Raw genomic sequence first — 15,589 nt, forward strand, 5'->3', positions numbered from 1 at the left:
TTCCCTTCTACGTGGTGGTGACTTTACCGAAAGAACCAAGAATAATAATTTTATTGTTTTATATTATTATTATGTTATTGTTTCCCTTCTACGTGGTGGTGACTTTACCGAAAGAACCAAGAATAATAATTTGATTGTTTTATATTTTTATTATTTTATTGTTTTCCTTCTACGTGGTGGTGACTTTACCGAAAGAACCAAGAATAATTTTATTGTTTTATATTTTTATTATTTTATTGTTTCCCTTCAACGTGGTGGTGACTTTACCGAAAGAACCAAGAATAATAATTTTATTGTTTTACAATAATTTTATTGTTTTATATTTTTATTATTTTATTGTTTCCCTTCTACGTGGTGGTGACTTTACCGAAAGAACCAGGAATAATAATTTTATTGTTTTACAATAATTTTATTGTTTTATATTTTTATTATTTTATTGTTTCCCTTCTACGTGGTGGTGACTTTACCGAAAGAACCAAGAATAATAATTTTATTGTTTTACAATAATTTTGTTGTTTTATATTTTTATTATTTTATTGTTTCCCTTCTACGTGGTGGTGACTTTACCGAAAGAACCAAGAATAATAATTTTATTGTTTTATATGTTTATTATTTTATTGTTTCCCTTCTACGTGGTGGTGACTTTACCGAAATAACCAAGAATAATAATTGTATTGTTTTACAATAATTTTATTGTTTTATATTTTTATTATTTTATTGTTTCCCTTCTACGTGGTGGTGACTTTACCGAAAGAACCAAGAATAATAATTTTATTGTTTTACAATAATTTTATTGTTTTATATTTTTATTATTTTATTGTTTCCCTTCTACGTGGTGGTGACTTTACCGAAAGAACCAAGAATAATAATTTTATTGTTTTACAATAATTTTATTGTTTTATATTTTTCTTATTTTATTGTTTCCCCTATCTCCATGGTGGTGACTTTACCGAAAGAACCAAGAAGAATAATTTTATTGTTTTACAATAATTTTATTGTTTTATAGTTTTTATTATTTTATTGTTTCCCTTCTACGTGCTGGTGACTTTTACCGAAAGAACCAAGAATAATAATTTTATTGTTTTACAATAATTTTAATGTTTTATATATTTATTATTTTATTGTTTCCCTTCTACGTGGTGGTGACTTTACCGAAAGTACCAAGAATAATAATTTTATTGTTTTATATTTTTATTATTTTATTGTTTCCCTTCTACGTGGTGATGACTTTACCGAAAGAACCAAGAATAATAATTTTATTGTTTTATATTTTTATTATTTTATTGTTTCCCTTCTACGTGGTGGTGACTTTACCGAAAGAACCAAGAATAATAATTTTATTGTTTTATATTTTTATTATTTTATTGTTTCCCTTCTACGTGGTGATGACTTTACCGAAAGAACCAAGAATAATAATTTTATTGTTTTATATTTTTATTATTTTTTTGTTTCCCTTCTACGTGGTGGCGACTTTACCGAAAGAACCAAGTACAATAATTCTATTGATTTATATTTTTTATTATTTTATTGTTTCCCTTCTACGTGGTGGTGACTTTACCGAAAGAGCCAAGAATATGAATCACTGCAGTCACGAAAGCTTTAAATCTAAATTTAAACTGCTAAGCTAGGCAGCGTCCCCCCCACCTCCACCTACCCTATATAATAATCATAATGATAATCTCTTATTACAAAGCAGCTCTCTTGACAGTAAGTTTTGGCTGTGCCAGTGACTTTACCGAAAGAAATAAAGAAGCAAAGAGCAAACTTCACGGGAAGCTACAGCTAGGGGGTCGTGCACTGAACGAGATCTACCGGACAAGTTCTAGCAAGCACCTCGTACCACAAGCAAGACGTCGTACCCCAAGACGTCGTACCCCAAGACGTCGTACCCCAAGACGTCGTACCCCAAGACGTCATACTCCAAGACGTTGTACCCCAAGACGTCGTTACCCCAAGACGTCGTACCCCAAGACGTCGTACCCCAAGACGTCCTATCCCAAGACGTCGTACCTCAAGACGTCATACCCCAAGACGTCCTATCCCAAGACGTCGTACCTCAAGACGTCATACCACAAGACGTCGTACCCCAAGACGTCATACCCCAAGACGTCGTACCCCAAGACGTCATACCCCAAGACGTCATACCCCAAGACGTCCTACCCCAAGACGTCATACCCCAAGGCGACTACCCCAAGACGTCGTACCCCAAGACGTCATACCCCAAGACGTCCTATCCCAAGACGTCGTACCTCAAGACGTCATACCACAAGACGTCGTACCCCAAGACGTCGTACCCCAAGACGTCGTACCACAAGACGTCATACCCCAAGACGTCATACAGCAAGACGTCGTACCCCAAGACGTTGTATCCCAAGACGTCGTACCCCAAGACGTCATACCCCAAGACATCTACCCCAAGACGTCGTACCCCAAGACGTACCCCAAGACGTCATACCCCAAGACGTCGTACCCCAAGACGTCATACCCCAAGACGTCTTATCCCAAGACGTCGTACCCCAAGACGTCATACAGCAAGACGTCGTACCCCAAGACGTTGTACTCCAAGACGTCGTACCCCAAGACGTACCCCAAGACGTCATACCCCAAGACGTCGTACCCCAAGACGTCATACCCCAAGACGTCTTATCCCAAGACGTCGTACCCCAAGACGTCATACAGCAAGACGTCGTACCCCAAGACGTCGTACCCCAAGACGTCGTACCCCAAGACGTACCCCAAGACGTCTTATCCCAAGACGTCTTATCCCAAGCAAGACGTCGTACCACAAGACGTCGTACCCCAAGCAAGACGTCATACCACAAGACGTCGTACCCCAAGACGTCGTACCCCAAGACGTCGTACCCCAAGCAAGACGTTGTATCCCAAGACGTCGTAATTGCGGGGAAAAATATTAAATTTAGCTGTAGGGCTGCCTTTTTAATTGGCTAATTAATATTTTATATTTTCTGATAGCGCCTATCCATTATTTCGTTTCTTAAGTAACGTCCTGAATGTATCAAAGCCGCTTTCATTGATCTTCCGGAAGGGATCTTCCGGACTTCCGGTAGGTTCTGCTGAAATTCCGGAAATACGTCTACCGATAATGTGGAGAGCGTCCAACGATATTCTTGAAGACTTTTATCGATATTAACAGACTATACTATACACTATACACTACTATACACTACACTATACACTACACTATACACTACACTATACACTACTATACACTACACTATACTATACACTACTATACACTACACTATACACTACTATACACTACACTATACACTACACTATACACTACTATACACTACACTATACACTACTATACACTACACTATACACTACACTATACACTACTATACACTACACTATACACTACTATACACTACACTATACACTACACTATACACTACTATACACTACTATACACTATTATACACTACACACTACACTACTATACACTACTATACACTACACACTACACTACTATACACTACACTACTATACACTACACTATACACTACACTACTCTACACTACACACTACACTATACACTACTATACTATACACTATACACAACTATACACTACACTATACACTACTATACACTACACTATACACTACACTATACACTACTATACACTACACTATACACTACTATACACTACACACTACACTACTATACACTACTATACACTACACTACTACACTACACTATACACTACACTATACACTACACTATACACTACTATACACTACACTATACACTACACTATACACTACACTATACACTACACTATACACTACACACTACACTACACTATACACTACTATACACTACACTATACACTGCTAAACACTACACACTACACTACTATACACTACACTATACACTACACTATACACTGCTAAACACTACACACTACACTACTATACACTACACACTACACTACTATACACTACACAGTACACTACTATACAACTAGACACTACACTACTATACACTGCACACTACACTACTATACAACTAGACACTACACTACTAAACACTACACTATACACTACACTATACCCTACTATACACTACACTACTATACACTACTGTACACTACACTATACACTACTATACACTACACACTACTATACACTACACTATACACTACTATACACTACACACTACACTACTATACACTACACACTACAATACACTACATACTACTATACACTACACTATACACTACTATACACTACACACTACACTACTATACACAACACTACTATACACTACACTATACACTACACTATACACTACACTATACACTACTATACACTACTATACACTACACACTACGATACACTACACACTACTATACACTACTATACACTACACACTACACTGTACACTGCACTGTACACTACACAGCTGAGTGGTGCACAGAGACCACGTGGTCAGCCCCTACTGGTGACAGCTGAGTGGTGCACAGAGACCACGTGGTCAGCCCCTACTGGTGACAGCTGAGTGGTGCACAGAGACCACGTGGTCAGCCCCTACTGGTGACAGCTGAGTGGTGCACAGAGACCACGTGGTCAGCCCCTACTGGTGACAGTTGAGTGGTGCACAGAGACCACGTGGTCAGCCCCTACTGGTGACAGCTGAGTGGTGCACAGAGACCACGTGGCCAGCCCCTACTGGTGACAGCTGAGTGGTGCACAGAGACCACGTGGTTAGCCCCTACTGGTGACAGCTGAGTGGTGCACAGAGACCACGTGGTCAGCCCCTACTGGTGACAGCTGAGTGGTGCACAGAGACCACGTGGCCAGCCCCTACTGGTGACAGCTGAGTGGTGCACAGAGACCACGTGGCCAGCCCCTACTGGTGACAGTTGAGTGGTGCACAGAGACCACGTGGTCAGCCCCTACTGGTGACAGCTGAGTGGTGCACAGAGACCACGTGGTCAGCCCCTACTGGTGTCAGCTGAGTGGTGCACAGAGACAGCTGCCACTGGGGGTGCCCCCACCAGCCACCCTACCCACCCACACCCCCACCCACACACCCCCCCACCCACACCACCCCCCACCCACACACCCCCCCACCCACACCACCCCCCACCACAATCCGTGACGTGTACGAAGGAGCTTGCGCAATGCGTTTACTTTGTTTTTGTTTTTGTTCTCCAAAGTTGTTTTTTAATTTCATCAAACTTTTTACAAAACCAAGAGAGTGGCGGTGCAGGCCGCGTTGGGGCCATCTGTACACGGTGGGTGGGTGGGTGAGTGGGTGGGTGAGTGGGTGGGTGAGTGGGTGGGTGAGTGGGTGGGTGGGTGAGTGGGTGGGTGAGTGGGTGGGTGAGTGAGTGGGTGGGTGAGTGGGTGGGTGAGTGGGTGAGTGAGCGAGTGGATGGGTGAGTGGGTGAGCGAGTGAGTGGGTGAGTGGGTGGGTGAGTGGGTGAGTGAGCGAGTGAGTGAGTGGGTGAGTGAGTGGGTGGGTGAGTGGGTGAGTGAGCGAGTGAGTGAGTGGGCGGGTGAGTGAGTGAGCGAGTGAGTGAGTGGGCGGGTGAGTGAGTAAGCGAGTGGGTGAGTGGGTGGGTGAGTGAGTGAGTGAGCGAGTGGATGGGTGAGTGAGTGAGCGAGTGAGTGAGTGGGCGGATGAGTGAGTAAGCGAGTGGGTGAGTGAGCGAGCGAGCGGGTGAGTGGGTGAGTGAGCGAGTGAGCGGGTGGGTGAGCGAGTGGGTGGGTGGGTGGGTGAGTGAGTGAGTGAGCGAGTGGGTGGGTGGGTGAGTGGGTGAGTGAGCGAGCGAGGCATCAGTGCATCCCCATGTCTCGTGCCCGGCACGCCACAGCGGTGATGAGGGCTGCTCCCTTGCCGCTGCCGTCCTCTGAGCTGACGAAGCGGACGTCACACTCTGGCGCCAGCAGCTCCACCGTCTGCTGCATCACCTGGGCAAAGCTACGCACACAGAGACACACACACGCACACACAGGTACACACACACACATAGATATACACACAGATACACACACACACACAGGTACATACACACACAGGTACATACACACACAGGTACATACACACACACACAGAGACACACGCACACACACAGATATACACACACAGGTACATATACACACAGGTACATGCACACAGAGACACACACACATAGATATACACACAGGTACATACACACACAGGTACACACACACACAGGTACATACACACACACACACACACAGAGACACACACACAGGTACACACACACAGGTACATACACACACAGACACACACACACACACAGGTACACACACATAGATATATACACACACAGGTACATACACACACAGGTACATACACAAACAGGTACATACACACACACACACACAGACACACACACACAGGTACATACACACACAGGTACATACACACACACAGAGACACACACACACAAGTACATACACACAGGTACATACACACACAGATATACACACACACAGGTACATACACACACAGATATACACACACACAGATATACACACACACAGATATACACACACACAGATATACACACACACAGGTACACACACACACAGATACACACACACACACAGATACACACACACACACAGATACACACACACACACAGATACACACACACACAGATACACACACACACACAGATACACACACACACACAGGTACACACACACACAGACACACACACAGACACACACACAGACACACACACACACACACAGGTACACACTCACACACACACAGGTACACACACACAGGTACACACTCACAAACACACAGGTACACACACACAGGTACACACACTGACAGACACACACACAGACACACACAGACACACACAGGTACACACACAGGTACACACACTGACACACAGACACACACACAGACACACACAGACACACACACAGGTACACACACACACAGGTACACACACAGGTACACACACACACACAGTCACACACACACACAGGTACACACGCACACACAGACACACTCACACACACAGACACACATAGACACACATAGACACACACACAGACACACACACAGACACACACACAGGTACACACACAGTCACACTCACACACACACAGGTACACACACACACAGGTACACACACGCACACACAGGTACACACACACACAGTCACACACAGGTACACACACACTGACACACAGGTACACACACAGGTACACACACACACACACAGGTACACACACACACACTGACACACAGGTACACACACACAGGTACACACACAGGTACACACACATACTCACACACACACACAGGTACACACTCACACACTGACACACAGGTACACACACACAGGTACACACACACAGTCACACTCACACACACACAGGTACACACACACAGTCACACTCACACACACACACAGGTACACACACACACACTGACACACAGGTACACACACACAGGTACACACACACAGGTACACACACACAGGTACACACACACACACAGTCACACTCACACAGGTACACACACACTGACACACAGGTACACACACACAGGTACACACACACACACACAGGTACACACACACACACGTACACACACACACACACAGGTACACACACACTGACACACAGGTACACACACACACAGGTACACACACAGACACACACACACACACAGACACACACACTGACACACACACACACACAGGTACACACACACACACACAGACACACACACAGGTACACACACACAGTCACACTCACACACACACAGGTACACACTCACACACAGGTACACACTCACACACTGACACACACACACAGTCACACTCACACACACACAGTCACACACACACACAGGTACACACACAGACACACACACAGACACAGACACACACACTGACACACACACACACAGGTACACACACACACAGGTACACACACACACACTGACACACAGGTACACACACACAGGTACACACTCACACACACATACTCACACACACACAGGTACACACACTCACACAGGTACACACACACACACTGACACACAGGTACACACACACAGTCACACTCACACACACACAGGTACACACACACAGGTACACACACAGGTACACACACTCACACTCACACACAGTGTACACACTCACACACAGTGTACACACTCACTGCGGGTGCAGCTTGTACAGGGTCCCGTCCACCCCGGCGGTGACCCGCATGCGCGCCAGGCCCCGTGCCCTCGCCATGCGGGTGGCGATGGCGGCGACCCCGGCACCGCACAGCTGAGCGGCACGCCGGGACACCGCCCGGCACACCTCCTGCACCACGAGCGCGTCCTCGCAGGACGACTCCAGGCCCAGCTGGTGCAGGATGGAGCGCACCTGGAGTAGAGCTAGCCGGTCGCTGCGGGGGCAGGGAGGGTGGGTGGTTGAGTGGGTGAGAGGGTGAGAGAGTGGGTGGGTGAGTGTGTTGGTGGGTGAGTGGGTGGGTGAGTGGGTGGGTGGGTGGGTGAGTGAGTGAGTGGGTGAGTGGGTGGGTGAGTGGGTGGGTGAGTGGGTGGGTGAGTGGGTGGGTGGGTGGGTGAGTGGGTGGGTGGGTGGGTGAGTGGGTGGGTGGGTGGGACGGTGAGTGAGAGGGTGAGAGGGTGAGTGGGTGAGAGAGTGGGTGGGTGGGTGAGTGAGAGAGAGTGGGTGGGAGAGAGAGTGGGTGGATGGGGGAGTGGGTGGGTGGGGGAGTGGGTGGGTGGGTGAGTGGGTGGGTGGGTGGGAGAGAGAGTGGGTGGGTGGGTGAGTGAGAGAGAGAGTGGGTGGGAGAGAGAGTGGGTGGGTGGGTGAGTGTGTGGGTGGGTGAGTTGGTGGGTGGGTGAGTGGGTGGGTGGGTGAGTGAGTGGGTGAGTGAGTGGGTGAGTGAGTGGGTGGGTGGGTGGGTGGGTGAGTGGGTGGGTGGGTGGGTGAGTGGGTGGGTGGGTGGGTGGGTGGGTGAGTGGGTAAGTGGGTGGGTGGGTGAGTGGGTGGGTGGGTGAGTGGGTGGGTGGGTGAGTGGGTGGGTGGGTGAGTGGGTGGGTGGGTGAGAAAGTGGGTGAGAGAGAGAGTGGGTGGGAGAGTGGGTGGGTGGGTGGGTGGGTGAGTGGGTGGGTGGGTGGGTAAGTGGGTGGGTGGGTAAGTGGGTGGGTGGGTGGGTGGGAGAGTGAGTGGGTGGGTGGGAGAGTGAGTGGGTGGGTAGGTGGGAGAGTGAGTGGGTGAGTGGGTGGGTGGGTGAGTGGGTGGGTGGGTGGGTGAGTGGGTGAGTAGGTGGGTGAGTGGGTGAGTGGGTGGGTGGGTGGGTGAGTGGGTGGGTGGGTGAGTGGGTGGGTGGGTGGGTGAGTGGGTGAGTGGGTGGGTGAGTGGGTGAGTGGGTGGGTGGGTGAGTGGGTGGGTGGGTGAGAGAGTGGGTGAGAGAGTGAGTGGGTGGGTGGGTGAGTGGGTGGGTGGAGAGTGAGTGGGTGGGTGGGAGAGTGAGTGGGTGGGTGGGTGGGAGAGTGAGTGGGTGGGTGGGTGGGAGAGTGAGTGGGTAGGTGGGTGGGAGAGTGAGTGGGTAGGTGAGTGGGAGAGTGAGTGGGTAGGTGAGTGGGAGAGTAGTGGGTGGGTGGGTGGGAGAGTGAGTGGGTGGGTGGGTGGGAGAGTGAGTGGGTGGGTGGGTGGGAGAGTGAGTGGGTGGGTGGGTGGGAGAGTGAGTGGGTGGGTGGGTGGGAGAGTGAGTGGGTGGGTGGGTGGGAGAGTGAGTGGGTGGGTGGGTGGGAGAGTGAGTGGGTGGGTGGGTGGGAGAGTGAGTGGGTGGGTGGGTGGGAGAGTGAGTGGGTGGGTGGGTGGGAGAGTGAGTGGGTGGGAGAGTGAGTGGAGTGGGTTGATGAATGGGTGGGGAGAGTGGGTGGGTGGGAGAGTGAGTGGGTGGGGAGAGTGAGTGGGTTGATGAGTGGGTGGGAGAGTGGGTGGGTGGGTGGGAGAGTGGGTGGGAGAGTGGGTGGGTGGGTGGGAGAGTGGGTGGGTGGGTGGGAGAGTGAGTGGGTGGGAGGAGGTGGGTGGGTGGGTGGGTGGGAGAGTGAGTGGGTGGGTGGGTGGGAGAGTGAGGGGTGGGTGGGAGAGAGAGAGAGAGTGGGTGGGTGAGTGTGTGGGTGGGTGAGTGGGTGGGTGGGTGAGTGGGTGGGTGGGTGAGTGGGTGGGTGGGTGAGTGGGTGGGTGGGTGAGTGGGTGGGGACGGTGAGTGAGAGGGTGAGTGGGTGAGAGAGTGGGTGGGTGGGTGAGTGAGAGAGAAAGTGGGTGGGAGAGAGAGTGGGTGGATGGGGGAGTGGGTGGGTGGGGGAGTGGGTGGGTGGGTGAGTGGGTGGGTGGGTGGGGAGAGAGAGTGGGTGGGTGGGTGAGTGAGAGAGAGAGTGGGTGGGAGAGAGAGTGGGTGGGTGGGTGAGTGGGTGGGTGGGTGAGTGGGTGGGTGGGTGAGTGGGTGGGTGGGTGAGTGGGTGGGTGGGTGAGTGAGTGGGTGAGTGAGTGGGTGAGTGAGGGGTGAGTGGGTGGGTGGGTGGGTGAGTGGGTGGGTGGGTGGGTGAGTGGGTGGGTGAGTGGGTGGGTGGGTGGGTGAGTGGGTGGGTGGGTGAGTGGGTGGGTGGGTGGGTGAGTGGGTGGGTGGGTGAGAGAGTGGGTGAGAGAGAGAGTGGGTGGGAGAGTGGGTGGGTGGGTGAGTGGGTGGGTGGGTGGGTAAGTGGGTGGGTGGGTGGGAGAGTGAGTGGGTGGGTGGGTGGAGAGTGAGTGGGTGGGTGGGTGGGAGAGTGAGTGGGTGGGTGGGTGGAGAGTGAGTGGGTGAGTGGGTGGGTGGGTGAGTGGGTGGGTGGGTGGGTGAGTGGGTGGGTGAGTGGGTGAGTGGGTGGGTGGGTGGTGGGTGGGTGAGTGGGTGGGTGGGTGAGTGGGTGGGTGGGTGGGTGAGTGGGTGAGTGGGTGAGTGAGTGGGTGGTTGAGTGGGTGAGTGGGTGGGTGGGTGAGTGGGTGGGTGGGTGAGTGGGTGGGTGGGTGAGAGAGTGGGTGAGAGAGAGAGTGGGTGGGAGAGTGGGTGGGTGGGTGGGTGGGTGAGTGGGTGGAGGAGGTGAGTGGGTGGGTGGGAGAGTGAGTGGGTGGGTGGGTGGGAGAGTGAGTGGGTGGGTGGGTGGGAGAGTGAGTGGGTAGGTGGGTGGGAGAGTGAGTGGGTAGGTGAGTGGGAGAGTGAGTGGGTAGGTGAGTGGGAGAGTGAGTGGGTGGGTGGGTGGGAGAGTGAGTGGGTGGGTGGGTGGGAGAGTGAGTGGGTGGGGGTGGAGAGTGAGTGGGTGGGTGGGTGGGTGGGTGGGAGAGTGAGTGGGTGGGTGGGTGGGAGAGTGAGTGGGTGGGTGGGTGGGAGAGTGAGTGGGTGGGTGGGTGGGAGAGTGAGTGGGTGGGTGGGTGGGAGAGTGAGTGGGTGGGTGGGTGGGAGAGTGAGTGGGTGGGAGAGTGAGTGGGTTGATGAGTGGGTGGGAGAGTGAGTGGGTGGGTGGGTGGAGAGTGAGGGGGTGAGTGGGTGGGTGGGTGAGTGGGTGGGTGGGTGAGTGGGTGGGAGTGGGTGGGTGAGTGGGTGAGTGGGTGGGTGGGTGGGAGTGAGTGGGTGGGTGAGTGGGGGGTGGGAGGAGAGTGAGTGGGTGGGTGGGTGAGAGTGAGTGGGTGGGTGGGTGGGAGAGTGAGTGGGTAGGTGGGTGGGAGAGTGAGTGGGTAGGTGAGTGGGAGAGTGAGTGGGTAGGTGAGTGGGAGAGTGAGTGGGTGGGTGGGTGGGAGAGTGAGTGGGTGGGTGGGTGGGAGAGTGAGTGGGTGGGGTGGGTGGAGAGGTGAGTGGGTGGGTGGGTGGGTGGGAGAGTGAGTGGGTGGGGTGGGTGAGTGGGTGAGTGGGTGGGTGAGTGGGTGAGTGGGTGGGTGGGTGGGTGAGTGGGTGGGTGGGTGAGTGGGTGGGGGGTGAGTGGGTGAGTGGGTGGGTGAGTGGGTGAGTGGGTGGGTGGGGTGAGTGGGTGGGTGAGTGGGTGGGTGGGTGAGAGAGTGGGTGAGAGAGAGAGTGGGTGGTGGGTGAGTGGGTGGGTGGAGAGTGAGTGGGTGGGTGGGAGAGTGAGTGGGTGGGTGGGTGGGAGAGTGAGTGGGTGGGTGGGTGGGAGGGTGAGTGGGTAGGTGGGTGGGAGAGTGAGTGGGTAGGTGAGTGGGAGAGTGAGTGGGTAGGTGAGTGGGAGAGTGAGTGGGTGGGTGGGTGGGAGAGTGAGTGGGTGGGTGGGTGGGAGAGTGAGTGGGTGGGTGGGTGGGAGAGTGAGGTGGGTGGGTGGGTGGGTGGGAGAGTGAGTGGGTGGGTGGGTGGGTGGGTGGGAGAGTGAGTGGGTGGGTGGGTGGGAGAGTGAGTGGGTGGGTGGGGTGGGAGATTGAGTGGGTGGTGGGTGGGAGAGTGAGTGGGTGGGTGGGTTGGGAGAGTGAGTGGGTGGGAGAGTGAGTGGGTTGATGAGTGGGTGGGTGGGTGGGTGGGAGAGTGAGTGGGTGGGAGAGTGAGAGGGTTGATGATGGGTGGGGAGTGGGTGGGTGGGTGGGAGAGTGGGTGGGAGGGTGGAGGGTGGGTGGGAGAGTGAGTGGGTGGGAGAGTGAGTGGGTGGGTGGGTGGGTGGGAGAGAGAGTGGGGGGGGGGAGAGAGAGAGGGTGGGTGGGTGGGTGGGAGAGAGAGGTGGGTGGGTGAGTGGGTGAGTGGGTGGGTGGGTGAGTGGGTGGGTGGGTGGGTGAGTGGGTGGGTGGGTGGGTGGGAGAGTGAGTGGGTGGGTGGGTGGGAGAGTGAGTGGGTGGGTGGGTGGGGAGAGTGAGTGGGTGGGTGGGAGAGTGAGTGGGTGGGAGAGTGAGTGGGTTGATGAGTGGGTGGGAGAGTGGGTGGGTGGGGAGAGTGAGTGGGTGGGAGAGTGAGGGGTTGATGGTGGGTGGGAGAGTGGGTGGGTGGGTGGGAGAGTGGGTGGGTGGGTGGGAGTGGGTGGGAGAGTGGGTGGGTGGGTGGGAGAGTGAGTGGGTGGAGAGTGAGTGGGTGGGTGGGTGGGAGTGAGTGGGTGGGTGGGTGGGAGAGAGTGGGTGGGTGGCGAGAGAGAGTGGGTGGGTGGGTGGGAGAGAGAGGTGGGTGGGTGAGTGGGTGAGTGGGTGGGTGGGTGGGTGAGTGGGTGGGTGGGTGAGTGGGTGGGTGAGTTGGTGGGTGGGTGGGTGAGTTGGTGGGTGAGTGGGTGGGTGAGTAAGTGGTTGGGTGAATGGGTGGGTGAGTGAGTGGGTGGGTAAGTGGGTGAGTGGGTGGGTGAGTTGGTGGGTAAGTGGTTGGGTAAGTGGTTGGGTGAGTGAGTGGGTGGGTAAGTGGGTGAGAGGGTGAATGAGTGAGAGGGTGAGTGAGTGAGAGGGTGAGTGAGTGAGTGAGAGAGTGAGTGAGTGAGAGGGTGAGTGAGTGAGAGGGTGAATGAGTGAGAGGGTGAATGAGTGAGTGAGAGAGTGAGTGAGTGAGTGAGTGGGTGAGTGAGTGGGTGGGTGAGTGGTTGGGTGAGTGAGTGAGAGGGTGACTGAGTGAGTGAGAGAGTGAGTGGGAGTCTCTCACCTCTCGATGTGGGACAGGAACTTGGTCTCAAAGATGCCGGGAAGCGTCAGCCGGGGAGAGACCCGGCCCCGGAAGAGGAGGCCCTGCTGGGTCAGATCCAGCAGCACGTGGCGAACGATCTCACCCCAGATACATTCCACTCATCATCTTCTCGTAGCTGCGGCAGTAGAGACGGGCGGAGGAGGGGCAGGGGTCACAGTGTTAAGAGACGGGGGTCACAGCGCTAGAGATGGGGGTCACAGTGCTAGAGATGTGGGTCACAGTGCTAGAGATGGGGGTCACAGTGTTAGAGACGGGGGGGTCACAGTGCTAGAGATGGGGGTCACAGCGCTAGAGATGGGGGTCACAGTGCTAGAGATGGGGGTCACAGTGCTAGAGATGGGGGTCACAGTGCTAGAGATGGGGGTCACAGTGTTAGAGACGGGGGGGTCACAGTGCTAGAGATGGGGGTCACAGTGCTAGAGATGGGGGTCACAGTGCTAGAGATGGGGGTCACAGTGCTAGAGATGGGGGTCACAGTGCTAGAGATGGGGGTCACGGTGCTAGAGATGGGGGTCACAGTGCAAGAGATGGGGGTCACAGTGCAAGAGATGGGGGTCATAGTGTTAGAGATGGGGGTCACAGTGTTAGAGATGGGGGTCACAGTGTTAGAGATGGGGTTCACAGTGCTAGAGATGGGGGTCACAGTGCTAGAGATGTGGGTCACAGTGCTAGAGATGGGGGTCACAGTGTTAGAGATGGGGTGGATCACAGTGCTAGAGATGGGGGTCACAGTGCTAGAGATGGGGGTCACAGTGCTAGAGATGTGGGTCACAGTGCTAGAGATGGGGGTCACAGTGTTAGAGATGGGGTGGATCACAGTGCTAGAGATGGGGGTCACAGTGCTAGAGATGGGGGTCACAGTGCTAGAGATGGGGGTCACAGTGCTAGAGATGGGGTGGATCACAGTGCTAGAGATGGGGGTCACAGTGTTAGAGATGGGGTGGATCACAGTGCTAGAGATGGGGGGGTCACAGCGCTAGAGATGGGAGTGGGCCCACTCCACGGTGCCGGGGCCGGGAGCCGTACGTTTGCTTCCCCGGGTTGAGGGAGCCGGCGTCTACGGCGCGGTCAAACTCGGTGCGGATGTCGTCCAGGGCTCCGTCGTCTCCGAATCCGCCCCACTCCGTGTTGATGCACATCCGTCCCTCGTCCCCCTCCACCAGCTCCACGTTGCTCATCTCCTCCATGTAGCACGCGTTGCTGCCCGTGCCTGGCGCAGCCACCACCACCGTCATCAACATCGCCACCATCAACATCATCATCATCAACATCGCCACCGCCACGATTATCATCAACATCATCATCAACATCGCCACCACCATCATCAACATCGCCACCATCAACATCATCAACATCGCCACCACCACCGTCATCAACATCGCCACCATCAACATCATCATCATCAGCATCGCCACCGCCACGATTATCATCAACATCATCATCAACATCGCCACCACCATCATCAACATCGCCACCATCAACATCATCATCATCAACATCGCCACCACCATCATCAACATCGCCACCATCAACATCATCATCAACATCGCCACCATCAACATCATCATCAACATCGCCACCATCAACATCATCATCATCAACATCGCCACCACCGTCATCATCAACATCGCCACCATCAACATCATCATCAACATCGCCACCGCCACGATTATTATCAACATCGCCACCATCAACATCGCCACCATCAACATCGCCACCATCAACATCATCATCAACATCGCCACCATCAACATCGCCACCATCAACATCGCCACCATCAACATCATCATCAACATCGCCAAAATCAACATCGCCACCATCAACATCATCATCAACATCGCCACCACCATCATCAACATCGCCACCATCAACATCAACATCGACACCATCATCATCAACATCATCACCATC

General features: G+C 53.1%; 1 pseudogene; it reads right to left on the reverse strand.

Moving 5' to 3' along the window:
- Nucleotides 1-5,177: 5,177 nt before the first annotated feature.
- The window catches only part of LOC142908396 (hexokinase-4-like), a 31,478-nt pseudogene continuing 21,066 nt past the window's right edge, over nucleotides 5,178-15,589 (reverse strand).

Source organism: Petromyzon marinus (genome assembly GCF_048934315.1).
Source record: "Petromyzon marinus isolate PM22_M1 ecotype Great Lakes invasive population chromosome 83 unlocalized genomic scaffold, UKy_Petmar_22M1.pri1.0 chr83_unloc.3, whole genome shotgun sequence".
In the NCBI taxonomy this organism is placed as follows: Eukaryota; Metazoa; Chordata; class Hyperoartia; order Petromyzontiformes; family Petromyzontidae; genus Petromyzon; species Petromyzon marinus.